The sequence below is a fragment of the Lontra canadensis genome, unplaced genomic scaffold (assembly GCF_010015895.1).
Source record: "Lontra canadensis isolate GAN:19392208 unplaced genomic scaffold, GSC_riverotter_1.0 scaffold1, whole genome shotgun sequence".
Lineage (NCBI taxonomy): Eukaryota > Metazoa > Chordata > Mammalia > Carnivora > Mustelidae > Lontra > Lontra canadensis.
This window is the reverse complement of record NW_022630995.1, coordinates 66,000,853-66,026,924: the sequence shown is the minus strand read 5'-3', so window position 1 is coordinate 66,026,924 and position 26,072 is coordinate 66,000,853. Positions and strand designations below refer to the sequence as shown.

The following is a 26,072-nucleotide window of genomic DNA, read 5'->3' as shown; positions in this document are numbered from 1 at the left end:
AAATATTCTTGCTGATTTTTTGTTTACTGATACTTAGTTGCCAAGAGTCATGTTGAAGCCTGCAAAAATTGATTTCTCCTTAGAGTTTGTTTCAGTTTTGCTTCATGTATTTTGAAACTGGGTTATTTGGTCCATATACATTTAGGATTATTATGTCTTCTTGGTGCAATGGCTCTTTTGTCACTTAAATTATGTTCCTCTTATCCAGATGGTATTTTTGGCTCTTAAGTCTACTTTATCTGATACTAACAGAGCCCCTCTAACTTTCTTTTCATTAGTATTTGCATAGTAGGTATATCTTTTCTATTTCTTTAATTTTAACCTACCCATGTAATTATATTTGAAGTGTGTTTTTTACAGATAGTTATTTGACTAATTTTCATTAATTATTTATATTCTTGTTTTTACTTTTAATTATAAGGTATATGTGAAATATAGTTATTAACTTGAGGCCTTTCTTTCCTGGTCTAATTACTGGTTGAATATATGTATTTGGTGTACTGTGAGCTGCTGCTGTGCACTGTGTAGTTTGCTTTATGTGACTCTTTTGCTCCAGTTGGCTTTTGGAACTCACTTGCTGGAACACACTGGCATGGAGACACAAGCTGTCTTTAGAGAGACTTTAATCAGTATGAGTTGGGATCAAATAATTTGTATCTCATGGGACTACAAAACATTTATTTATTTATATTTTTCCTGTAGAAATCAACTTTAGTTTCTAACCTGTCTTTTTTTTTTTTTTTAAGATTTTATTTATTTGACAGAGCACAGTCAGGGGAGAGGGAGAAGCAGGCTCCTCACTCCATCCCAGGACCCTGGGACCATGACCTAAGCTGAAGGCAGACACCTAACGACCTGAGCCACCCAGGTGGCCCGTTTCTAAACTATCTAATAATGTATGTGGCATTCAATTAATCACATTTTCTGTGGAAATTGACTTTTTTCCCCACATATATTAATAGAATGCAAAGGACATTCTCTCTTTTTTTTTTAAATTTTGTTTTTAGGTAATCTCTACACCCAACTTGGGGCTTGAACCCTGAGATCAAGAGTTGCTTGCTCTACCGCCTGAGGAAGCAGGAGCCCTGGCATTTTCCTCTTAAATATTCTGAGTACAATATTAGTTACATTGTGAAACTGAGTGAGAAGTTGGAGAATTTAACTGCTTATGGCCCAGGATTTGTGTTTTTGTTTTTGTTTTTTTTTTTAAGATTTGTTTACTTGAGAGAGAGAGAGTGAGCATGTAGGGGCAGAGGGAGAGAGTCTTAAGTAGACTCTGTGCAAGTGCAAGCCCACCACAGGGATCAGTCCCAAGACCCTGAGGTCACAACCTGAGATGAAGCCAAGAAATGGATGCTTAACCAACTCTGCCACCCAGGCGCCCCAGCCCTGGATTTTTATTTGACACAGAGAGAGACACAGCAAGAGAGGGAAGACAAGCAGGGGGAGTGGGAGAGGGACTCGATCCCAGGACCCTGGGATCATGACCTGAATTGAAGGCAGACGCTGAACGACTGAGCCACCCAGGTGCCCAGCCCTGGATTTTTTTTTTTTTTTTAATTTTTATTTATTTGACAGAGAAGAGACCACAAGCAGGCAGAGAGGCAGGCAGAGAGAGAGAGAGACGGGGAAGCAGGCTCCCTGCCAAGCAGAGAGCCCAGTGCGGGGCTCCATTCCAGGACCCTGAGATCATGACCTGAACCAAAAGTAGAGGATTTAACCCACTGAGCTACCCAGCACCACTGCCCCTGCCCCCCGTTCTTGTCTCTTACTCTCATCAATTTTTTTTTTATTAAAGATTTTATTTTATTTATTTGATAGAGATCACAAGTAGGCCCAGAGGCAGGCAGAGAGGGGGGGGGGAGCAGGCTCCCTGCTGAGCAGAGAGCCTTATGCGGGGCTCGATCCCAGGATCATGGGATCATGACCTGAGACAAAAGCAGAGACTAACCCACTGAGCCCCCCAGGCGTCCCCTCTCATCACTTTCTGTAAGCTAGTTTTTGTAAGTGACCTTTGTACGACCTCCTCCCCCCTTTTTAAGCACAATCCCCACGTGCCTGAGCGCTTGGAAATCAGGTCATCACTTCCCGTTTGTGACACCTTCACTTGTTCTTCCAGGCCTTGCCTGACCAACGCTCTGGTCGAATGGAGAGGTTCTCATTCTTGCTCTTCATTTCCTTGGGCTTTGTTGTCCTGCTGCTGTCACCACCTGTGTCTGACCCTGTAGCAGTCAAACCATTCTTCCTGTGTCAGTGTGAGTGGGTCCTATCCTTCTTGCCTTTGTACCTTTGCACACTGTTTCTCTCTTTTCTTTGCTGGTTAGCCACTGTTTCCCTCTCAGAAGAGGTCACAGGCTGTCCCTGTGGGATGCGTGCCTGCATCGTCCTAGGCCAGGCTGTTGTTGCCCTTCCAGGTTCTTTTGGTGTCTGTCCTCAGCTCACCACGGCATTTAGACTGGATTGTAATGGCTCATTCATTGGGGCATTTTCTTCAAAACTGTGGTCTGTGGCTTACTCTTACTCTGCTGCTCTGGGATCCAGTCTAGTTGGTGTGCACTCCTGCAGTTCTTCCCTCTTCCCTTTTGTTCTGAAATCTGTTGTCTTATTTGTCTTTGAATTTGGAAGAAAGCATTATCCATTTTTCTGAAGTTAATTTTATATTCCTGAGGTTCTTAAGTGATCAGTTTTAGTGAGTCTGTTAACCCATGGAAACTCACTGCAAAATTTATGTGAGTACATTATCTTGAGGTCTCTTCAAAACCTCTGTTCTTTCTCTCCTGGATCTGGAATCTTTCATCCTTTATTGGGTTAGTTTCTTTAGCATCCAGATTTTGAATTTCCTGTCTTCCCTTTCCCCTCAGTCCTTCTCTTGACCTTGCTTAACCACTTCAGCTACCTTTTTAGCTGTTCTTGTCCTACTGGTTGCCACTAAATAACTTGAAAATACTGGTTAATAATATTGGTTACTATTAGTTGCTTCTACTTTCTTCATCTTCAGTCCCTGTTTTACTTCCTTATCCATCTCCCATTTTAATCAGCTTTCCCAGGGGTCATTAAGTGATCATTCTGTTACCAGATCCTGTAGTTGTTCAGTCCTGATGTCTTTTGAGCTTGTCGCATTTGTTCTTGCTTATATACAGCTTTCTGGAACTCTCTTTTGCTTTTTATTTTTATTTTATTTTATTTTTAGAGAGAGCATGTGAGGGGGAGAAGGGGGAAAGGGCAGGAGAGAGAGAATCTTAGGCAGGCCCCACACCCAGTGCAGAGCCCAATGCAGGGCTCCTTCTCACAACCCTGAGATTGTGACTTGAGACGAAATGAATTCAAGTTGGACGCTTAACCACCTGAGCTACCAAGGCGCCCCTTTTTGCCTTCTTTAACAGGCAGTATCCTGGTTCTCCTCCTCACCTGGCTTGGGTTGCACTCATTTAGTCCTCCATTCTACGATACCCACTTTGATATAGGTGAGTCTACATCCAGTTCTTTCTCTCTCGTTCATTCTTACACTTGGTAATTGGTATGTTGGTAGAGATTTCTGGTAATAGTTAGCCACTCAAATGTTGATTAGCCTCTCTCTACATTGTGGTTGTACTTGGTTACTAGAATGATGGCTGCGGCCTTTCTTGGCTCATTTCTGGCAAGTGAACCCAGCCTATCCATGCTTAGACTAGACTTGTCTCTTCACATTACAAAATAGCATAGTGGTTTATTTGCTAGCTAATTTATCAGAGAAAGTTTTTTTTTTTAAGATTTAAAAAAAATTTTTAGTAATCTCTATATCCAGTGTGGCGCTTGAACTCAACCCCGAGATCAAGAGTCACATGCTCCACTGACTGAGCCAGCCAGGCGCCCCTCAGAATAAGTTTTTGTCTGAACATCCCCCGCTAGTCGTATGGGTGGTGCATTGTCAGGCGGGGCTGTACCAGGTAATCTTGAAGATCTTTCCCACCTTTATGATTCTGTGATTGTCAGTCCTTTGGTCACACACTTTCAGAGACTGCCCATCACCTACCGCAGACCTACTGCAGGGGTCTCTAAAGTGAGGTGTGCTCAAGAGGCACTCTGGTAGTAGCGGTGGTGCGGGAAGGACGCGTTAGTCCTTACCTTTTCCAGTAAGATGTTAGGCTGTGCAAACATTGGCTCCGTGGGTTGAGGTCGGCAGCCTCACTTAGCTGTGTATTTCAGAGTTGTGAGTCTTGCATGATTGCTGGGTATCCTGAGGCGGGAGGGGAAGTTTGGTCAGTTAGAGCATGTCGAAGAAGCGCTCATGAAGTATGTTCATGGATTCTCTAATTTTAATTAAACTGGTCCTCACAAAATACGTAGTCTTCAAAGAAACCCTGGGTTGAAGACAGTCCCAGTGATGAAAGCGTATGGAACAATTGGGGAATTGATGGCAGGAGCATCACTGCCGCTTCTTGCAAGGCTCTGTATTAGCCATGTAACAAAGTCAGGAAAATGATGGAAGCAGAGCTGAGAACTGACTCTCAAAGGTTGTTGGAGATGTGCAGTTCCTAGTGATGAGCTACTCCAAAGTGGTTATCTTGCCTTGAGATGTTAGGGAAGGAGAGAAGTGAGCCTTTACAGTCAGCAAAAGACTTACCAGGTGAGAAACTGTTGTAAATTTTGTAGCAGTGTTTCAAGTTATGGGTTACTCAATCTAGTACTTTATAGAATTTCATTAAACTTAAGGGTGAACTCCTCCTGAGGTTTTACATTTCTAAAAGGTTCCGTTAGATAAGCAACTCTAGCTAATTTGCACAGACAGACATTTAAGATGGAGAACCAGGAGCATATAACATCATGGAAAGTTCGGGTGGAACTAAATTAGCATGATTTAGTAAGTGCATATATTTCTTCCATTTAGATCTCTATGTATTTAAGAGAGGGATCTTTTTCAGTAAAGACTGCCAGCAAAACCAGCTTTCTACATAATGTAATTTACAGTATTCCAAAGATCTCTGTTTTTTTTTTTTTTTAAAGATTTTATTTATTTATTTATTTGTCAGAGAGCGAGAGAGCAAGAGCGAGCGCAGGCACAAGCAGGCAGAGTGGCAGGCAGAGGCAGAGAGAGGCTTTTTGTAGATTCAGATTGGGTACCCTGTGTGTACGTGTGTGTGTGTGTGTGTGTGTGTGTGTGTGAGAGAGAGAGAGAGAGAGAGATATGCTTGGATAGAGTAGGATGGCAGAAAGGACAACGCATGTGAAATTTATTCACATGATGCATAAATAAGTTCTTGCAGCAATGAATTGAAGCCAGACTCATGCATGGGATCAGCCTGAACCCTTTTCAGAAGTAGTAGATCTTTACAGTGTTTTGTAATGAGTTAGGGAATAACTATGAGAGTACTTGCCAAGATACAGAGCTTTTCTGGATATCTCCTGGTAAAATTAAAAGCTCTGCCTATTCTGAAGGTGAATTGAGTGTTTTTCTTTGACACAAAGACAAGTGGTCTAAATTTACTGATCTTTTCTGTAATAATAAGTGACTTTCAGTAGAAAGCTACCTAGCAAATTCAGTATTTTTAAGAAAATAAATACTCTGCCCCCTCCACGTAAAGGTGACATTTTAACAATGGGTAGAAAATTGCTTTTTGAAAGAAGCTGTTGCTATAGAGAGCATCTTGAAAATGGATGTTTAGAATTGTAGCCACAATGTTTTGTTTTGTTTTCTTGCTAAGAATAATATAAGTAGTTAGTTCATCTTACTGCATACTTAAACTGGGAAATGAAATTTTTATACTATCTATAAGCTTTTCATAAAGTTTTTTTCTGAACTTATTAAAAATACAAAAATGTGATACCTTCTGATTTGTGTAAAAACAGAAGTCTGTGAGGAAGGTAAAAATTGATTAGCTGAATTTCAGTAAAAATCTTTGTGTAATTTATTGATGGGATCGAAAATCAATTAGCACGATTTAGTAAGTATAAATGATATATTTCTTCCATTTAGATCTGTATGTATTTAAATAGGAGAGGGACCTTTTTCAGTAAAGACTGCCAGCAAAACCAGCTTTCTACGTAATGTAATTTACAGTATTCCAAAGATCTGTTTGTTTGTTTTTTTAAGATTTTATTTATTTATTTGTCAGAGAGATAGAGCGAGAGTGAGCACAGGCACAAGCAGGCAGAGTGGCAGGCAGAGGCGGAGAGAGAAGCAGGCTCCCTGCCGAGCAAGGAGCCTGATGTGGGACTCGATTCCAGGGCCCTGCGATCAAGACCCGAGCCAAAGGCAGCGGCTTAACCGACTGAGCCACCCAGGCGTCCCCAAAGATCTGGTTTTAACACAAAGTATTATACCAAGATTTTGAAAAATAATAAAGTACATTCAATTACACTGGCCTCCTTAAATTTTTTTCTCATGATTCTTTGTTGTAAAAAAGTTTTTCCAGGGTCTTGGTCAGTTAAGCGTCCGACTCTTGATTTCATTTTGGCTCATGTCATGATCTCAGGGTTGTGAGATTAAGCCTAGTGTTGGGCTCTGTGCTGGGCATGGAGCCTGCTTAAGATTCTTTCTCTCCTTCCCCGCTCCCCAGCCCCCTCTTAAAAAAAGTTTTTCAGTGTTGTTAATAAAAAAGTATGCAAAAATAGGATTTCATTTTTATCTTATTATATGTTTTTTTGTTTTGTGTACTTTTTAAAAAACAATATTTATTTGTTTTTGAGTCAGAGAGCAGGAACAGGGGGAGAAGCAGAGGGAGAGGGACAAGCAGACTGTGTGCAGAGCACAGAGCCCCACATGGGGCTCAGTCCCACAACCCAGAGATCATGACCTGAGCTGAAATCAAGAGTTGGGTGCTTAACTAGCTGAGCCACCCAGATGCCCCTTGTGTATTTTTTATTGTATGTAAATTACATTTATCAACTGCATCTAAATGCCTTCTGCATTACTGGTAAGAGATGTAGGATGACCTCAGAGCCATGTTTTTGTGCCATGCCTGGATGTATAGTCTGTTATGGGGGTGTACTCAGGTCTTCCTGGCTGGGAGTCCTTCCAGAGGCGTTCACCCCCTGTTGCAAGCAGGACCTCTCTCCAGCTAGATCCCATCCTTCTTTCTCTCATTACCTTGTACTTTCTCATACATCACATCTGGAACTTGGCTCCCTACCTTTGCTCTCCAGGAAAGCTTTTTCTCTTACATCCTCTTTTCCCACTCCCCAACCCTTCCTTCCAGTTCTGCCTCCTGAGCACCCTACTGCTCTTTGTTATTTGGGGCCTGGCTTGTTGCTCTTTTCTCCATTCAGCTCACCCTGATCTCCTCCTAGTGACAGCAGTTACCTCTGATGACACTGAACACATTTGTACTTACCCTATGCGTTCATTGCCTTTTACTAGATTGGTAGAGAGATTTCAAGGCCAAGTACCTTGTTCATAGCCAGTAAGTGTTTGTTGAGTGAATCAAATGAGATGTAGAATTAGGAATTTTTAAAAGTTGTCTAAAAATTTCATTATCACATTTGAAGTGTAGAAATTTTGTATCATGTGAATTTAGACAGAGTCCAGTAATGTAGTCCAGAAGTTCGAACATACTAAATTAAGAGGCACAGTGAAAACTTCTAGGCCAGCATTTCCCATAGCGGGGTATGAGTGTCATTACCAGGCATAGCTCCCACAGTAAGGGGAAGACAGGAGGGGCGCTACTGCGAAAAAGGAGGGGTGGTATTTGGAGAAGTACGACTCAGATCTTAGGAGGTAATGGGATGGATACAGCTCCTGTGTACAAGCTTAGGTCCAGATTTAGTTGATCCTCGAGTGTGGACAATCATTGGCCTCCCTTTCCTGTGGCAGAGAAACTCATGATTGGGTAGGGTTAAGTCTGTAGGTCACTCTGGGAGTTAAACACAACTTGTTTCAAATTGTCCTTGTTATTTCTTGAAACACTCCTGGGCTTACTCATCCAGACTCTTTTGAAGAGCCAGCTGATTAGAAATTCGTGTGTGGGACTGAGAAATTTGGTTGCTAACAGTGGGTGGACTCTAACTTTCTAAAAATTGAATTTTATTTAGCAGTAATACAAAAGCAGTCCACAGTTTGGCTTATTCAGTCTTGTTTAAACAAAGTGTGCAGACAGGAGCAGTTTGCCTCTTTTAATAGTGAGAGTTCTGGTGCTTAACATCCGGAAGTGCTCTCAAGAGTTGTGGGGAAGATTCGGACAGAGGCTCCCCTGAGATCTGTCTTCCTTCATCATACTTGTAGAGCATCTAGTATGTGTCAGGAATTGTTCTTGACACTGAGGCTCTGTCGGGGAACAGAGCACATGAAGATCCCCTCCCCCCTATCACGGGAAGATAGTAAATTAAATTAGATGAAGTGGTGGGATGGTGAGCAATGAAGTAGGTGGTGTGGACATGATGCCTCCAGGGTTAAGTGGTGGGGCAGGAGGTTAGGGGAGGTGACTTCCTGAGAAGGTAGCACTGAGCAGAGACCCAAAGGCAGTGAGGGAGCAAAGGTATGTAGACATCTGGACAAGAGTGTTGTAGACAGAGGGAACAGCAGGTGCCAAGGGCCTGTGACCCTGTGACTCTCCTTTATAATTTTAGCTAATTCCACTAAAAGAAAAGATGCTTTCCCAGTCAGGTGGACTGAAATACTACCTAGAATCTGGTCACAAAGTCACAAATTTCTGGATGGTCCTAATATCATATATTCTTCCTCAGAATTTTAGGACTGGCATATTGTCATGATGAGCATAATTTGATTTCATCTCGTTTAGGTGCTCTGGAAAGTAGGGCCATATGCTTAGGGTCAGATGATGCATAATTGACACACATCTGGAGGTTTTCACGCCAAAGATTACAGGCACTTAAAGCATGACCTCTAATCTTTGCTTTTGAATGTCCGAAATTGTGACCGACTTCTGAATAGCCCAGCCCTTCTTTAGGATGTGTGCGTCTGGGCAGTTGGACAGTAGTGAGTGTCTGGAGTCTCTAGTTTCCGTCTGCTTGTTGGAGAGGCCAGTTCGAATCTATGCTGCTTTGACAAATCCTCTTACTTTGATTTCTATCCGCAGGGTTGAATTTAATGTGTTCAGATCCTCCAGTTATAAGAAAGCAGTACCTTCTCTGAGCCATTGGGGACTTGGCTGTGGATTTCTTATGGCATGGTAGGTTTAGAGAGCCATTCGGAGCTAAAGCAGCAAGTCTGAGTTTTGATGACATGTTCTAAACCAAACCTCCACGTTTTTTCTCCATATATTTTATAAATTCAGCCCATATATTTTAAACTTGTCCAAAGTATTCTACGAACTGGGTGAGAATATTAATACGACTCTTGGCCACCTCTTCTGCTACTCCTCCTGAGACAACACAGTCGTTAGTGTGGGGCACAGTAGTAATGGGCCCTCCAGTCCTCTCTCTTTACTGGGATAATTAAAACTCTTTTCTCCCCTTCATTACTGAGGTCCCATGATGACACAGGGGATAAACCTTCTAAGGCAGTGTGCAGTTTGGAAGAAGGTATGCAAAATACCCCATGGGTTGGGGACTTGGGAGAGCTCCTTTGCAGAGCAGGGTTTGGCTAGAGGAGCCCTGGCTCATTTTTAGTCCTTACTCCTTGGGCTGGGAGCTTTTGTTCCAGATAGATCTCATGCTCAGGTGGGCTGCATTTGGTCTGGTTTCCTAGATTGAAATGGAGCACTCCCAAGAGCTGACCACACCAGTGCCTCTTCCTCTCCCTCCCGCCCCTTCCCTCCCCTTCCTGATCTGTGGTGTATTCAGGGTTGTTCAGAGTGCAAGAAGCAGAAGGCCACCCTGCCTGTACCATTGTTCCTTCTCCACGTGGGGTGGCTTCGCTGAGCTGCACTTCTGGCGCTTTTTATCCAAGGCTTCTGCTCTTTGGTGATTCTGCTAGCCATGGCTGGAGCCCTTCCTCTTGGCAGCCTCTAGTGATTACTGGCTGATTTCACCTGGGGTTTTGATTCACATTTCTCAGTAGTAGTCCAGACCATGTTTTATGCTAGGCCTCATCTTGGGTCCTTGGGCATACTGTGATGGGCTGCCTCTCTTCCTTACCCCCATCCCTCCGTAGGCATGAGAGAGAGGGCATGGGCTACTAAGTAGGGGGATGGTTAAGGCACTTTACCTATGAGAGCCACCTTGCAGACAAGCTTGGAGACACATACCTGTTAGAACAGTGACCTTCTGTTTGATTATATGTAAAAAAAAGTTGTACATGTAATATGAGTTTGGAAGAGTGGCTTCAGAGGTACAAAAGTTAATTTTATTTAAAGGTGTCTTGGGGTGCCTGGATGTCTCAGTTGGTTGAGCATCTGACTCTTGGTTTCAGGTCAGGTCACAATCTCAGGGTCCTGGGATCACGTCCCACATTGGGTCCCTGCTCAGTGAGAGTCTGCCTCTCTGTCTGCCGCTCCATCTGCTTGTACTCTCTCTGACTCAAATAAATAATTAAAATCTTAGGGAAAAAAAAAGGAAGTTCTGGTCCAGGATTTTAGTTTATATATGTCGCTCAAAATTCCCCTTCACCAAGACATCTTTATATTATTTAAAGATTTTATTTATTTGACAGAGCGAGCACAAGCATGTGGAGGGGGAGGGAGGAGGGCGAGGGAGAAGCAGATGGTGAGGGAGAATCATACTCCTCGATGAGCGGGCAGCCTGATGCAGGGCTTTGTCCCAGGATCCTGAGATCATGACCTGAGCTGAAGGCAGTTGCTTAACCCGCTGAGCCCCTCAGGCGCCTCCCAGACCAGAACTTTGTATTTGTCACTTTCTGAATACTGCTCAGGATATCAAAACAGATTGTAGAGACTGAATTTAACTAAAAGTTAAGCCCAAACTAACATTTGAAGCTTTCTTTTTAATCCTCTTTCTGCCAAACGAAGTCCTGCACAGTACCTAACGGAAACCAGATTGTCCAAGGGTGTGGCCTCACACGAGGGAGGGCTCACTGGGCCTGGGTGACTTTCCAGCCTTGCCAGGAATTGACTGTGGGACCCAGAGAGAGTCTCTGGTCCTCCCCTGATATGTTAGATGAGAGATTTAGGTAAGGTTAAAGGTTGCAGGCTGGGCCCGGCTGCGGCTTGTGGGTGGGAGCTGTCAGTAGGCCAGGTAGGAGGAAAGCCGAGCACTGCGCCCAGCCCTGTTGGGGAAGTGGAGCAAGGAGGCCTGGAGGAGGAGCGGTGATGGGAAGCACCCATGTGCAACCTTGAGGGCTGGGGTCCGAGTTTGGGTCTTTTGATTTAGAGCATTTGCAGACAAAGGGCCTTGCAAAGCTGAGCAGACGTCTCTTGCGGCAGTGAGGGAAATGGTTTGGAGGGTGACAGTGGGTATGGGGAGACAGGTGAGAGGCAAGGCAGCAGTGAAAATGGACAGAAAGGCACACCTCTGAGACACATAGGAGAGTGAGGTGGGTTGATTGTGGGATGGACAAAGCAAATTCTTGGGAGTCTGACTTCAGAAATTATTTCCCCCGAGATAGGAGATCCCACCGAAGGGCTGGATAGGGAACAGGTCTTATGGTGTGTTAGCTGCATTTGTTCAGGACCTCGTACTCTTTGGTTCACAGTGTATGCCCAGCATCTGATAAGTGTCGGTCTCCTTTTCCTGCTTTCCTAGCGCTCCCAACCCAGCTTCATTTTGTGCTCACTCTCCCCATCTCTTAGTCTGCTCTAATAGGTTAGTCTAATAGGTTTGTTTATTTGGATAGGTACGAATCTCTGTTTTCAAAAAATCCCTTGTATGTATTTATTACCAAATGGTATGTATGAGGCACAGGTCCTGCTGTCACTTCACGCAGCTCCATGTCCAAGATCATCTGTTCCCATGTGTATGTCATGTCCATCCATCTGTCCCATGAGTGTCTGCTGAGTCCTGGTTTGTCAGGGTCTGTGGACAGATATGGAGGGCCTTGTCTGACACTCTTAACAACACTGGTTTTAATCATGTTCAGATGGGAACATGGGAAGATCTTGAGAAGAAGAGTGCTATGCTGTGACTTAGGTTGTACGAGAGTGATTGCTGATGCTTTGTGGATGTAAGGGGCAAAGACTGAAGCAGGAAGACCCGTTAGAGGCCTGGTGTCAGGTGTGGAGTGGGCATGATTCAATAGGGAAATGTGGTGCACCCCCTTGATTCCTGTTCATGGGATGGGAGTGGGGCATAGGCATCTTTTCAGGAGCACAGGTGTGCTTCACATGGGGCAGACTGGACTGTTCCCATGCACCAGGCTGGCCATGCCTACCGACCTTTCATTTTCTTTGCATTGATCATGCCCAGGTTCTCTGGCTCACTGCTGCCACAGTGTAAGTTTGGTTTTGGACATGTTGAACTCCAAGAGCCTTGAGACACCCAAGAGGAGATGTAGATTAGGCAGTTGTTCTGTAGACATCTGATATTTGCTCTTCTCTATGCCACTGGCTCCATTTCCATTGTGTATGATGGTCTGTTTTGCTTCCAAACTGTGTCTTTACCTTTCCAACCTTCTATGTGGACTTTGTTCTGCCAGTCTTCAGATCTGTTTTCTGGGCTATTTACACTGACTGTTATCTTGTTGTATCTGTGGAACAGGGCCTCCTGCTTCACCATCTCCCCAGTTCTCCCCACCATAAACATCTGAGCCCCAAACCAACTTCTGGGAGTTGAGTGTGGCTTGATGGTGTGGCTGTGGCTGGTGGGGTGCAGCATTGGTGGGGGGGCCAAGAACAGGCCTTTGAGGTTCTGTAACACTCAGAACCTGTGATTCCTCTTCCATCATCATCATTATTTTTATTACTAGTTTTTAAGATTTTATTTAGGGACACCTGGGTGGCTCAGTTGTTAAGTGTCTGCCTTCAGCTCAGGTCATGGTCTCAGGGACCTGGGATTGAGCCCCGTGTCGGGCTCCCTGCTCAGTAAGGAGCCTGCTTCTCCTCCCTGTGGTGCTCCCCCTGCTTGTGTTCCCTCTCTTGCTGTCTTTCTCTCTGTCAAATAAATAAATAAAACCTTAAAAAAATATATTTATTTATTTGACACAGTGAGAGAGAGAGAGCACAAGCATCGGGGAGAGGGAGAGGGAAAAGCAGGCTCCTCACTGAGCAGCTAGTCTGGTGTGGGGCTTGATCCCAGGACCTTGAGATCATGATCTGAACCAGAGGCAGAAGCTCAACCAACTGAATCACCCAGTCGCCCATCATCATCATTATCATCACTGTCATCATCGTCATCATCATTATTTTAAGTAATCTCTAAGCTCGACATGGGGCTCAAGCTCACGACCCCGAGATCAAGAGTCCCATTGACTGAGCCAGCCAGGTGCCCACCTCTCTTACATTTTTTTATTTCCCAAAGATTTTATTTATTTATTTGACAGACAGAGATCACAAGTAGGCAGAGAGGCAGGCAGAGAGAGAGGGGGAAGCAGGCTCCCCGCCGAGCAGAGAGCCCGATGTGGGGCTCAGGGTCCTAGGACCTTGAGATCGTGACCTGAGCCCAAGGCAGAGGCTTAACCCACTGAGCCACCCAGGCGCCCCACCTCTTACATTTTTAATGCTTATATCTAACTGCCTTAAATAGATTTGGAATAGAGGAGTTTTCAATAAATATTACATGCATAGGTTTTTTATTACATGAATTAATCATTTGGCATTAATGAAAAATGAACATTAAAATCAGAAGCAACATGAATTTATCAATTAATTCTGGTTACCGAAGAGTTATTTGGGTACAGATAGTAGCCCTCTGCCCTCTTGGAAGTACTGAAAGGCGAATGAAATTAAAAAACAAAACAAAACTGAGAATAAGTTTCCCTCTCCCTCTGTCTGAGGGTCACCACTCCTCTAACTGCCTCCCTCCGAAAATACTTGAGTTACTCCTGGCCTAGGCCCTGGGTTAGAGAGTATGCTGAACTGTCCATGCAGGGGAAGGGGAGGGAGCAAGGACAGTGCATTGTTCTATGCCGACTGAGAACCACAGCAAGACCTCCAGCCATTGCCCAAGTGAGAGTAGTCATGGCTGCCCAGTGGCCGAATAGAATCTGGTCATTGGCAGTTTTTGTAAAAGTGTGCTTCCTAGGGCCAGACTCACCAGGGGGTGTCAGAGCCTTGGACTTCAAGTTGAAATAGTTGAAAGAATGCAGATGTATTCACTGAGCAAACATTGAAGTTTTATGTGGGCTACATGCTAGATACTGGGATTGTAACACTGGAGGACCTTGTGTAAATCTTGTGTCTCGATGCTCGGGTGGCAAGGACGTGTCGGGTGGAGTGGTTTCTGCTCCCAGGAGGCTTATGTTGTAGGTGAGCTGGACAGCAGTGACATATAAATAGCAGCAGTCCAGAACTATAATAGAAGTCAGAATTTAATTTATATCGTTCTTCTGGCATTAGTTCACAGTGTAAGCAGTTAGTTGCTGAGCAGCTCTGCCATGAGCTGGATAGGCTGTGTTAATGTTTGCTGGCGTTCCCGCAGCCCTTCCCATGTCAGGCCCTGTTGTGCTGTCCATGTGTGTCTCCCTCTTGTCCTCATAGTGACCTGAAGCCGAGGGGCTCTCATCCCCGGTTTAAGTTGAGGACATAGGCGCAGGAAGGCCAAGGGCTTGTTCAGGGCCAGCTGCACAGCAAGGAGCAAGGGGCTGTGGCAGGTGTAGGGCCGCTGTAGATGATGCTGTGCTGAGTCTCCGACCAGTCTTTGTGGTTTAGACAGTGATTTCCATACAGCATTTTTGAGGATTTAATATGGTCGCTTGAGTTTATTGGACTTTGTACAGCTATTGAACTCAAAATTATATTACCTCAGGCTATTAGTTGACATGAGATCTAAAATACCTGAGAATTTTGAGAATCTTATAGAGTTCATATAGTAATTATTCCAGATATTTGTTATTTTTGATGTAACTAATGGTTACCATTCTAATGTCAATTTTGTGAAGGCATGAATTTGGAAAGGGGAAATCTTGAAGCTCCTGGTTTTGTCTGGAAGTTGCTTGGCTGCTGAGTGCCCACACCCCACTGTCCTTTCACTTGAGCTTTGTTGTGGTTTTCCTGTCCTGTGAACAGTGACTGTCTCCCGAGATTCATGCGAGAATGTCCAAAAGTGCAGTGTGTACTTAGGGGCAGAACTTGTTTTAATCTTACATGTTTCTTAAAGGTCTGATGAGGTATTTAAATGTCTTAGTGGTTTGTTACAGCCGGTCTTGTTGAAGGTCGTCATGTGTCCTTGAGAACGTCAGAAGTCTGTTGTAGACAATAAACCGACTCAGACATCCATATATGGTGGAACAGTGGTAGGAGTTAATTTAAAACCGTGGCTTTGAGGAGAGTGGGTGGTTTGAGGTAGATGAGAGAGTGAGAATCCTAGTAGGACTTGGTGAATGCTAATTGTTACCATGTGCTTTTCATGATTCTATGATGTTTCTGGTGTTAGAGTATTTAATTTTTAACCCTGTGAAGTATGCACATTGTTAGTGCTCAGGAATATTCTGTTTCTTAAAGAATAATCGTCTATTAAACTTTCTAGAACTGTCCTTTTTTAATCTGTTGGTTTTTAAAATTTTCAGCATCCACCCCCTCCCCTTAAATTTGCCCTTCTCAAAAAACAAACTTTTTTTAATGGTGGTAAAAATATATATCATAAAAAGTACCATTTTAACTATTTTTAAGCATACAATTCAGGGAGATTTGCCACATTTTAACTACTTTTTATTGCTTAACAATTCTCTTTACTAAGTCATTACCTTTTCATATTTATAATAATTTGTTCTTATTTTGGGGAGAGCAGCAGCTTTCTGAATTGATTTCTGATCTTGAACTGAATTTTTTTTTTTTCACTTCAAAATAATACTCATTGTTAAAGCTATGAACTTAACTTTAAGTACAACTTTGTCCCCACACCTGAAGTTTTGATACATGGTGTTCTCAATTTTGTTGTTTTTCTGAGTCTTTTTACTCAGCACACATTTAGTTAGTGCATATTATGTGTTAGTTACTAAGGTAAGTACTGGGACTTTAAAGTTTTATTTTATCTATTTATTTTAGAGAGAGGGAAAGAAAGAGCACAAGTCAGGGAGGGAGAGAATTTCAAGCAGATTCTGTGCCAAGCGTGGAGCCCAGTATGGGTCTTAATCCCATGACGCCCAAGATCATGATCTGAGCTGAAACCAAGAGTCAGATACTTAATGGACTGAGTCACCCTCGTGCCCCCGTTTTTTGTTTTTAAATGAATAGGGCCTGTTTAACTTTGATCTTTTGTAAAATGTAGGTTTTTGTTTTTTAGTAGCTTATTTGATTGGTTTTCCCAGTGTTTTGTGGAGCCTAACACTAGAAGTATTCAGTGGAGTTTTATTTATTTATTTATTTTTAAAGATTTTATTTATTTGTTTTATTTATTTATTTATTTTTAAAGATTTTATTTATTTGTTCAGAGATCACAAGGAGGCAGAGAGGCAGGCTGTGGGATGGGCAGTGGTGAAGCAGGCTCCTTGCTGAGCAGAGAGCCCAGTGCAGGGCTCAGTATCACAGGAGCCTCTGAGATCATGATCTTAGCCGAAGGCAGAGGCTTAACCCACTGAGCCACCCAGGTGCCTCTCAGTGGAGTTTTAAATCGACATAAATCCAACAGTTAAGCCTTATTTAAATTTGTCATTTATGTTTTTCTCTACTTGGTTTGTTAGATTGATAGGTGCCCTGTTTGATGGTTGGTAACATCTCTTAATTTTTACTGGAGACTTTACTGGTTTTTGCATTATATATTCAGCATGTTTATTTTTATTTTTTAAAGATTTTATTTATTTATTTGACAGAGGGAGAGAGAGAGAGCACGCGCATGAGCAGGGGCAGAGGGAGAGGGAGAAGCAGGCTCCCCTCTGAGCAAGGAACCCAATGTGGGACTCCATCTCAGGACCCTGGGATCATGACCTGAGCCGAAGGCAGCTGCTTAACTGACTAAACCATGCGGTGTCCCTCAGTATGTTTATTTTGTACTGAGTTATGACCTTCATGTCTTTTTTTATTTTTTTAAAAGATTTTATTTATTTATCTGACAGGGATCACAAGTAGGCAGAGAGGCAGGCAGAGAGAGAGGAAGGGAAGCAGGCTTCCCACTGAGCAGAGAGCACAACGTGGGGCTCAATCCCAGGACCACGGGACTACAACCCAAGCCGAAGGCAGAGGCTCCAGCCCACTGAGCCACCCAGGCGCCCCGACTTTCATATCTTTTATTAAAAGTATATCTCCTATTAACAGAGTAACCTTGTTACTTAACAGTGTTTTTCTTTTCCTTTCTTTTTTTTTTTTTTTATTTTAAAGATTTTATGTATTTGACAGGGAGATCCCAGGTAGGCAGAGAGGCATGCAGAGAGGGGGAAGCAGGCTCCCTGCTGAGCAGAGAGCCTGATGCGGGGCTCGATCCGGACCCTGAGATCATGACCTGAACTGAATGAAGGCAGAGGCCTTAACCCACTGAACCACCCAGGCACCCCTTTTCCTTTCTTTTTAAGATTTTATTTTATTTTTCAAGATTTTATTTATTTATTTGACAGAGAGAGAGATCACAAGTAGGCAGAAAGGCAGACAGAGAGAGAGGGAAGCAGGCTCCCTGCTGAGCAGAGAGCCGGATGCGGGACTTGATCCCAGAACCCTGATATCATGATCTGAGCCAAAGGCAGAGGCTTTAACCTAGTGAGCCACCCAGGTACCCCTAAGATTTTATTTTTAAGTGATCTTTACACCCTGTGGAGCTCAAACTCACAATCCCGAGATCAAGAGTTGTGTGCTCCCCTGACTGCACCAGCTCACTATGTTTCTCTGATTTTAAATTGCTACCGATGCATTCATTTTATTTGCATTTGCCTGCTTTATTTTGCTCATTTAAAAAATTCTGTCATTTTAATGAAAATAAACAGCTGCCATTTTGACTTATGATTACTATGTCCTACACTCTATTAAGCACTTGTCATAATCTCATTTGATTCTGTGGCAACCTTCTAAGTAGATTTTTGTTTTTAAAGATTTTATTTATTTATTTGACAGAGAGAGATCACAAGTAGGCAGAGAGGCAGGCAGAGAGAGAGAAAGGAGGAAGCAGGCTCCCTGCTGAGCAGAGAGCCGGATGTGGGGCTCTATCCCAGGACCCTGAGATTATGACCTGAGCTGAAGGCAGAGGCTTAACCCACTGAGCCACCCAGGTACCCCCTAAGTGGATTTTTTTTAATCCTCCATTTACAAATAAGGAAACTGAGGCTTGCAGTGTTAGTGACTTGCTTAAGGGTGAATGGTGAATAGTTTTCAACCACAGTTATACAGTATTTTAAGTATATATTTTCTAAGCAGCCATAGGGTTCAGTGTTGTGTTAAAAAATAAACAAGCCTGGGGTACTTGGGTGGCTCAGTCGGTTGGGGTCCACCTCTTGGTTTCAGCTCGGGTCACGATCTTCTCGGTGGTGGGATCGAGCCCCACGTCCGACTCTGTGCTTGGTGGGGCATCTGCTTGAGAGATTCTCTCTCTCTATCCCTTCCCCCTGTCCCTCCACTTGTTCTTGCTTTCTTCAGTAAATTTATAAATCTTTAAAAAGCAATAAAAAGGTAAAAAGGAGGCAAACTTAGGGGCACCTGGGTGGCTCCGTTGGTTGAGCATCCAGGTTTAGAACTTGGCTCAGGTCTTGATCTCAGGGTTGTGAGTTCAAGCCCCATGCTGGGTGTGGAACTTACTTTAAAAAAAGAAAAGAAAATATTTTTAAATACTTTATGAGGTATCTTTGTTTTTCAGAAGAAGAAAAATGAGTTTGGGGGTACATGACTGGCTCGGTCAGTGGAACATGTGACTCTTGATCTTGGGGTTATGAGTTCTAGCCCCATGCTGGGGGTCCAGATTATTGAAATAAGTAAAATTTTGGGGGGGGGGAAAAAGGAAAAAAATGAGTTCTACAAATATGAGTGACTTCTCAAGGTTACACAGCATATTAGGAGGTAGAGTTGGGATTTGAACCCAGGTATCCTGGCTCCAGTCTCTCTGTGCCAAACACTGCTGCCTTTCTGCAGTTTCTCTTTTTAACTACTGCTGCTGTTGTACTTGCGTTAGCCTGCCTTTGACTCTAAATGGTGCTGGGAGGTGAAGGTATTCCCGTATATTCTTATTTGTTTAGTAAAGTAATTTCCATGCCAGCTTGGGGCTCCCAACTCATGACCCTGAGATCAAGAGTTGCCTGCTCCCCTGACTGAGCCAGCTGGGCACTATTTATTCCAAGCATATTTTGTTTGAAGCATGTATGTGTATGTGAAAACAAAGTCATAGCTGACTCAGTTTTGTTTGGGGTGGGACATATGGTTTGGGGGTAATGTTTTATTAATTTTTCTTCATGCTGTTTTGTGACTTAAATTCAGATAGCTGACAATATTTATCATTATTTATGTGCTGTTCTTGGAAGATATGTCAACATTTTAGAAGGAAGCTTAATTCAGAAATACATGTTTTTGGGAGGGAGACGAACCATGAGAGACTGTGGACTCTGGGAGACAAACTGAGGGTTTTAGAGGCAAGCAGGGTGGGGGGAATGGTCTAGCCAGGTAATGGGTATTAAGGAGGGCATGTGTTGTAATGAGCACTGGGTATATATGCAAATAATGAATCACTGAACACTGCATAAAAAGCTAATGATGTACTATATGGTGACTAATATAAACAAAAACAAAAAAACCACAAAAAAACAAAAAACAAAACCGTGTAGAAAAAACAAACAAAAAAGCAACAAAAAAAGAAATACATATTTTTGTAAAGACATACTTTTGGTATTCCGCAACTTTTCTCATGTTCTTTTTACCTTTACCCATCACAATATTTAGTCAGTGTGTGGTGGTGGTGTTGAACGTGTTGGTTCAGAGGTACCACAAGTCCAGACGGTCAGGCTAGCTTCTGGTGTACTGATACTACTATCCCCTGGTACAAGTATTCAACTCTTGGATACTAAGGCTTCCAACTTGTCAGAACCCAGAGTTATGGGGCTTGGAAGGAAAAAGTTTCTGGATTGGTCCAGAAAGTATAAATCAGAGATGCTACTTGCACTGGACCCTTCTTTCCTGGAGAAGCAGCACCATCTGTTGGACATCTGTACAGAATATATAAAGCTACATCTTGTGGGACCCAGAGGTCTCCTGTGTCCCCAGTGGGCCATTTCAGCATTATCTGCAGCCAGCTGTTTTGGGTGATGGAGTATGTGATAAGATGAGTGAATCCCATGGCCGTGGGTCATCACCTCACTGTTACCCTAAAACAAACTCCTTGGTCAGTATTGTGTCATAATAGTGAAAAATTGTACAGCAAGTCCATAAATGGTGACATTGGAAAACAGAGTATATCCTTCTGGATCCAATCAGGAGACTAACCATGTAGTAATTTAAACAAGGGAAATTTAATATATTAAGAAGTTAGTGAGCTTTGACAGAGTAGCCATGAACTGGAAAGAGAACTCTAAGGTATACTCCAGGGCTGAGGGATAGTACCCCCAAGGATGGATACATTTGGAAGGGGCCACACCCCAAGACTGGGGTTCATATCTTGTTGGAATACAGATGGTTGTAGCTGGGTTGCCTGGCTAGAGCTAGTCCATACTCACTAGACAAGCAGGATCAGTCTGGGGTGCAGGCCAGCTGAGGCAGGTGGGAGGCCATGCAGAGGCAGTCAGGTTCCTGTGTAGGTGTGCTGCCTGGGGTGCATTGTGTCTTTGTGGGGAGGGCCGTGGGAACATACCTCTAGGGTTCAGGTGAGCCAGCGGTGATGGGCAGGCATGCAGGCATCTGGGAAGCACCGCTGGAACTGGGTGCTGGAGCAGCAGCCCCCTTAACCAGGCACGCACACACTTTTGTCTGTTGCTGGGGCCAGGGCGTCTCCAGACCCCTGTGTGGAACAAGGTTGGGCTCACTAGCCAGCCAGCCGTGCAGTAACCCTTCGATGTGCTGAGACATGGGGCTGAGGAGAGGGTGCAGTCACTGAGGCTGGGACACAAGCCCAGGCTCCCTGGGGCTCCTCCCAGCTGTGTTGTTGCACCCTGAGTCCTGTGCTGGAGCATGCACAAATGCCAAACACCAGAGAAGCTCTGCCCTGCAGGCACCTGGCACCGGAGAATCCAGATCATCTTGGTGGAAGTTCATGTCACTGAGCACAGTCCTCCCTCCCATCCTTGCGGCCATGTCTGTTCATGAGTGTATTTGGGGAAGTGTTGGGGAAAGAAGCTCAGAGGCAGACGTGCGCAGGGCATTTGAGAGCTGCTTTGGCAGTGGCTGTCATTGCTGAGCATTCAGAGGACATAGATTGCCTCACGCTCCGTGCCCATCCTTAGACCCCTTCTCTAAAACCCTCTGCCTCTAGTTATCCCTCCTTGTTCTTTCCAGGTTCCTAGGCCGACCAGCCAGACACCAGCTTCTGCCATACACTGGCATAGATCTGCGTCTCTGGCCATTTCTTCTCCCTGGCAAAGCGCCCAGGCAAGCACACTTCTCCGACTTGTGCTCCCTGCTTGGATTTTCCCTCCTGCTGGGCCTCCAGGACCCTGTCTGAGAACAGTGGTAGGTCCAGCCGTCCGCTGCTGGCCGGGGCGGGTGTCCTCATGCAGAGCCGTCCGTGTAGGGACTCCGCATTCTCTCCTTTGTTGCTTGTCGTAGGTGTCGGTCTTTCACTGGTCATCCCGGCCCTTGATTGTGAGGCATGTGTGCACGTTCGTGGTCCTCTTGCTCATGTTCTCCCAAGGGACAGCCTGGGAGCCTCCTGTCTGTGGCCATTGCTTGAAAACCACTGCAGAGTCTTTTACTTGCTCATTCCACGGACGCTGCCTGTCCTAGGAGTGATGTTATGGAAGGTGTTAGAAGGAGGAATGTGCTCAGGACAAAGTCTGTGGTCAGTTTCTTGGGAGAGGGAGAGGGAGGGGAGCGCGTGTGGTCCAGAAGTGCTGTGCACACAGGAGGTGGCCGGCCTGACTGGGAGAGACTGGGGGAGAGTGGGAGAGAGTGGGAGCGGGGTGAGTCAGCCTTTAAAGAGAAAATGTGTGCACTGCATTAGCAGTGGAGAGGCGTGTTCCCGGTGGCCAGCAGGCAGACCTGTTGGGGTGTTGTGCACACAGGTGTGGGGTTCACACTGTCCGGGTGTGCATCCTACCCTGTGGTGTCAATGGGCCTCCCCAATGGCTCTGCTCCTCAGGTGCCACCGCTTTAAAATGAGACAGTAGTGGGGCACCTGGGTGGCTCAGTTAAGCATCTGCCTTCGGCTCAGGTCACGGTCCCAGGGTCCTGGGATTGAGACCCGCATCGGGCTCCCTGCTCAGTGAGAAGTCTCCTTCTCCTTCTCTCTGCCTGCCATTCCCCCCGCTTGTGTGCTTTCTGTCTCTGTCAAATAAATAAATCAAATCTTTAACAACAACAAAAAAGAGACAATAGTGCCTGCCTTTTGGGTCATCTAAGAGTTATTGGAGGAAATACATGTATGGCATTTATTTGGCATAATGCCCGGCACTTGGTGCTTAGCTTTGTATTCTCATGTGAGTCATTTCTTGTTCTTGGGGCTGCTGTGTAGTAACGTGCACATCTTTTTATATTAATACTATCTCCTTCATGATGTTGAAACAGTCCACTCCCGTGCCGTTTTCTCAAGAGCCAGAACATGTATGTGGGCTTTGGGTCCATCTCAGCAAATTGTAGGTCTTCCATAAATATGGACTGAGCTGTACAGAAGTAGGGATGTAGGAAAAATGGAGTATTTTCTAACCATGAGGTGTGTTTCTATCAATTTCTTTTTTTTTTTCTAATAAAATATTTTATTTACTTATTTCACAGAGCATGAGCAGGGGGAGCAGCAGAGGGAGAGGGAGAGGCAGGCTCCCAGGGAGCCTGATGTGGGACTTGATCCCGGGACCCTGGGCCCATGACCTAAGCTGAAGGCAGATGCCCAGCTGAGCCACCTGGGCACCCCTATCAATTTATTTCTGATAATGTTTTGTTTGCATTTAACGTTTCTTTGCGCTCACCTTCGGTGAGAACAGATAGCTCTAACGGGCTACTTACTCAGAGTCCCTTTTGCACCGCTGCAGTTGATGTCCCGTGGGTCTGGCCCGGAGCTTCCAAGCGTGGATCTGAGTAGATGCTCAGCCCTGGGAATCCCATAGCCCTTGACTAGTAGCCTCTAGAAGAGCCAGCTTCTCCAAGGGGATGCTTCCAGACCTTTCAGCTTGTGAGCACTTAGTCTCTTCTCGCTGGATGTTAGTTAACATCTCTGAAAACGTAGAGCAGATATTTTAAAAAATAAAATATATCTTAACCCGAAAAAAGTGAGTAATTTAAGAAATGTATCTTGAGATAGTAAGAATATAGTACATATGTGCAGTGCTTTTTGAGCTGTCTTGTCCACAGCGATTTTAGAAAATTCTGTCTGAGCCTTAAGTCAGATGATACTTGTTTGCCTGGAGCAGAAATAGCGGCGTCTCCCGCGGGGAGCCACCCTGTGTGATCCCCTGTTTGGACACAGGTTGTTCTTCATGAGTCCTGTTCTTCATGAGTCCCCTTCATGCTGGCCTCCACTGCATGGCTGCTCCCTGTGTGCCGGCCTGGGGCCCAGAGCTCTTGCTGCCGCCTCAGGGTCGGCAGATGAGGGGTGTTCCAGCACGAGAGAGCTGAGGTGAGGGGAGGGCGAGTAATGCCGGCATGGACGCGCCAGTGAGGGAGGCTGGGCCTTTGGGTCCGGAGCAGGTATTCTTAATTACTCCAGTAGTTTGCTTTTTCTTTAACTTTTTGCTCTTTACTTGGAAAAATAGACTTTATTGAGGTATAATTCACATGCAATAGGATGCACCCATTTGAAACATACAGTTCTAGGAGGATTGACAAATGTCTGCCACCCCAGTTAAGACTTAGGAAGTGTTGGGGCGCCTGAGTGGCTCAGTGGATTAAAGCCTCTGCCTTCAGCTCAGGTCACGATCCCAGGGTCCTGGGATAGAGCCCTCATCAGGCTCTCTGCTCAGTGGAGAGCCTGCTTCCCTTCCTCTCTCTCCACCTGCCGCTACTTGTGATCTCTGCTTGTCAATAAAGTCAGTCTTTAAAAAAAAAAAGACTTAGGAAGTGTCCATCACCCCGCATAGTTCCATGTGCTCCTTTGCCAGTCCCTCCTTTCCTCTGGCCCCAGGCAACCATTGATAGGATTTGATTAAAATCTACCATCTTGCTAGCTGTTTTCTGTTCATCATTTATTTCTTGTTTTCTTTTCCCTCTTTTTCTGCCTTTTCTGGGTTTAATTTAACATGTTATGATTCTGTTTTATCTCTTCTGTTGATGTATTCATACCACTTAAAATATTTTTATACTTGTTGCCTTTGGGTTTACAGTGTACATTTTATTTTATTATTATTATTTTTTAATAAAGATTTTTATTTATTTATTTGACAGAGAGAGATCACAAGTAGGCAGAGAGAAAGGCAGAGAGAGAGAGGAAGGGAAGCAGGCCCCTTGCTGAGCAGTCAGCCTGATGTGGGACTCGATCCCAGGGCCCTGAGATCATGACCTGAGCTAAAGGCAGAGGCTTAACCCACTGAGCCACCCAGGCGCCCCTACAGTGTACATTTATTTATTTATTTTTAAAAAAATTTTTAAAAAGATTTTATTTATTTATTTATTTGAGAGAATGAGTGAGACAGAGCATGAGAGAAGAAGGTCAGAGGGAGAAGCAGACTCCCCAAGGGGCCGGGAGCCCGATGCGGGACTCGATCCTGAAAGTCCGGGATCATGACCTGAGCCGAAGGCAGTCGCTCAACCAACTGAGCTACCCAGGCGCCCTACAGTGTACATTTAAAAAACATTTTCTGTTTATTTATTTTGAGAAAGAGAACAGGAACTTCTTTTATTTCCTAAGCACCATGCTTCTTCTTCTTTTTTTTTTTTTAAAGACTTTATTTATTTATTTGACAGAGAGAGATCACAAGTAGGCAGACAGACAGGCAGAGAGAGTGGGGGAAGCAGGCTCCCTGCTGAGCAGAGAGCCCAATGCAGGGCTCTATCCCAGGACCTGGGATCATGACCTGAGCCGAAGGCAGAGGCTTTAACCCACTGAGCCACCCAGGCGCCCCGTAAGCTCCATGCTTCTTAGGTGGCACTAGCTTCCCCATCAAGGAGTCACACAAAACAGAGCAGATTTGCAACTTGCACTGGGTTACGGATCACGATTACTTCCGGAGGGTCTTCACAGTTAAGTTGGGCATACATTTCAGAAGGCAGCTTCTGGGCTTTCTTCTCTCTCTCACATATACACACTCACACAGACTTTCACACAGTGGGAACATTGTTCAGTTGATGGGATTGGCTGGCTCACGTCAGGTACTGTACCATGAGGAACGTGACCACACAGGTGAGCAGCAACCCACCCATCAGAAAGTACTTGCTATAACAAGCTCAGCATGTTGGCAGTATCAAAGATCTTCTTTTAACCCCCCTCAAGGTCAGTCTCTGGGCCCTGAGTCCTTCCCGAGTATTGCACCCAGCTCCAGTGAGGTCTTCTAAGCTGTAGTGAATTTTCTGGAGGGAGGAGTTGAACTGCCACAAGTCATCCATTAGGATCCGTTAGTGGTGGAAGTCTGATACAGAAGCTCCTCTTGCCATCCCTGCTGCTCCCTTGTGTATCACTGGTGCTGGAAGTTTCCGCATAGGCTACAGGTGCTGAACATGATACTTTCAGTGGTCCACATGAACTTTGGCATTCTGTCTTTTGTCAGAGGGCTCCTTGCTAAACAGAATCTCCAGACGTTCTAGATGGCTGAATATCTGGTCTCTTTGCTTGGATTTTGTTCTCTACTAAGTGCAGAGACTATTTGCCATCTCAAGTCGTCCTTGTGAGACTAGGTCTTACGGACCCGCTAGTGCATTTGCTGGTACAGCATCTCCTTGTTGTAGCCTTGCCAGGTCCAGCCCTGGCTTTACAGTGTATATTTTATTTGTTTGTTATTAAAAATTTGCTTTATTTTTCTTCTGAATCAAGTATTAACCCCCAAGTTTACAGTTTTGTTTTTTATTTTATTTTATTTATTTGTGATGAAGATCACAAGTAGGCAGAGAGGCAGGCAGAGAGAGACAGAGAAGCAGGCTCCCCGCTGAGCAGAGAGCCCCATGCAGGACTCG

At 44.6% G+C, this 26,072-nt stretch overlaps 1 protein-coding gene and 1 pseudogene across 1 annotated transcript in view; one reads left to right on the top strand and one right to left on the bottom strand.

Annotated features, from left to right (window-relative positions):
* Positions 1-26,072, top strand: part of FAM193A (family with sequence similarity 193 member A) — a 160,545-nt gene that overhangs the window by 12,462 nt on the left and 122,011 nt on the right.
* LOC116865057 lies at positions 25,254-25,761 on the bottom strand (annotated as a pseudogene).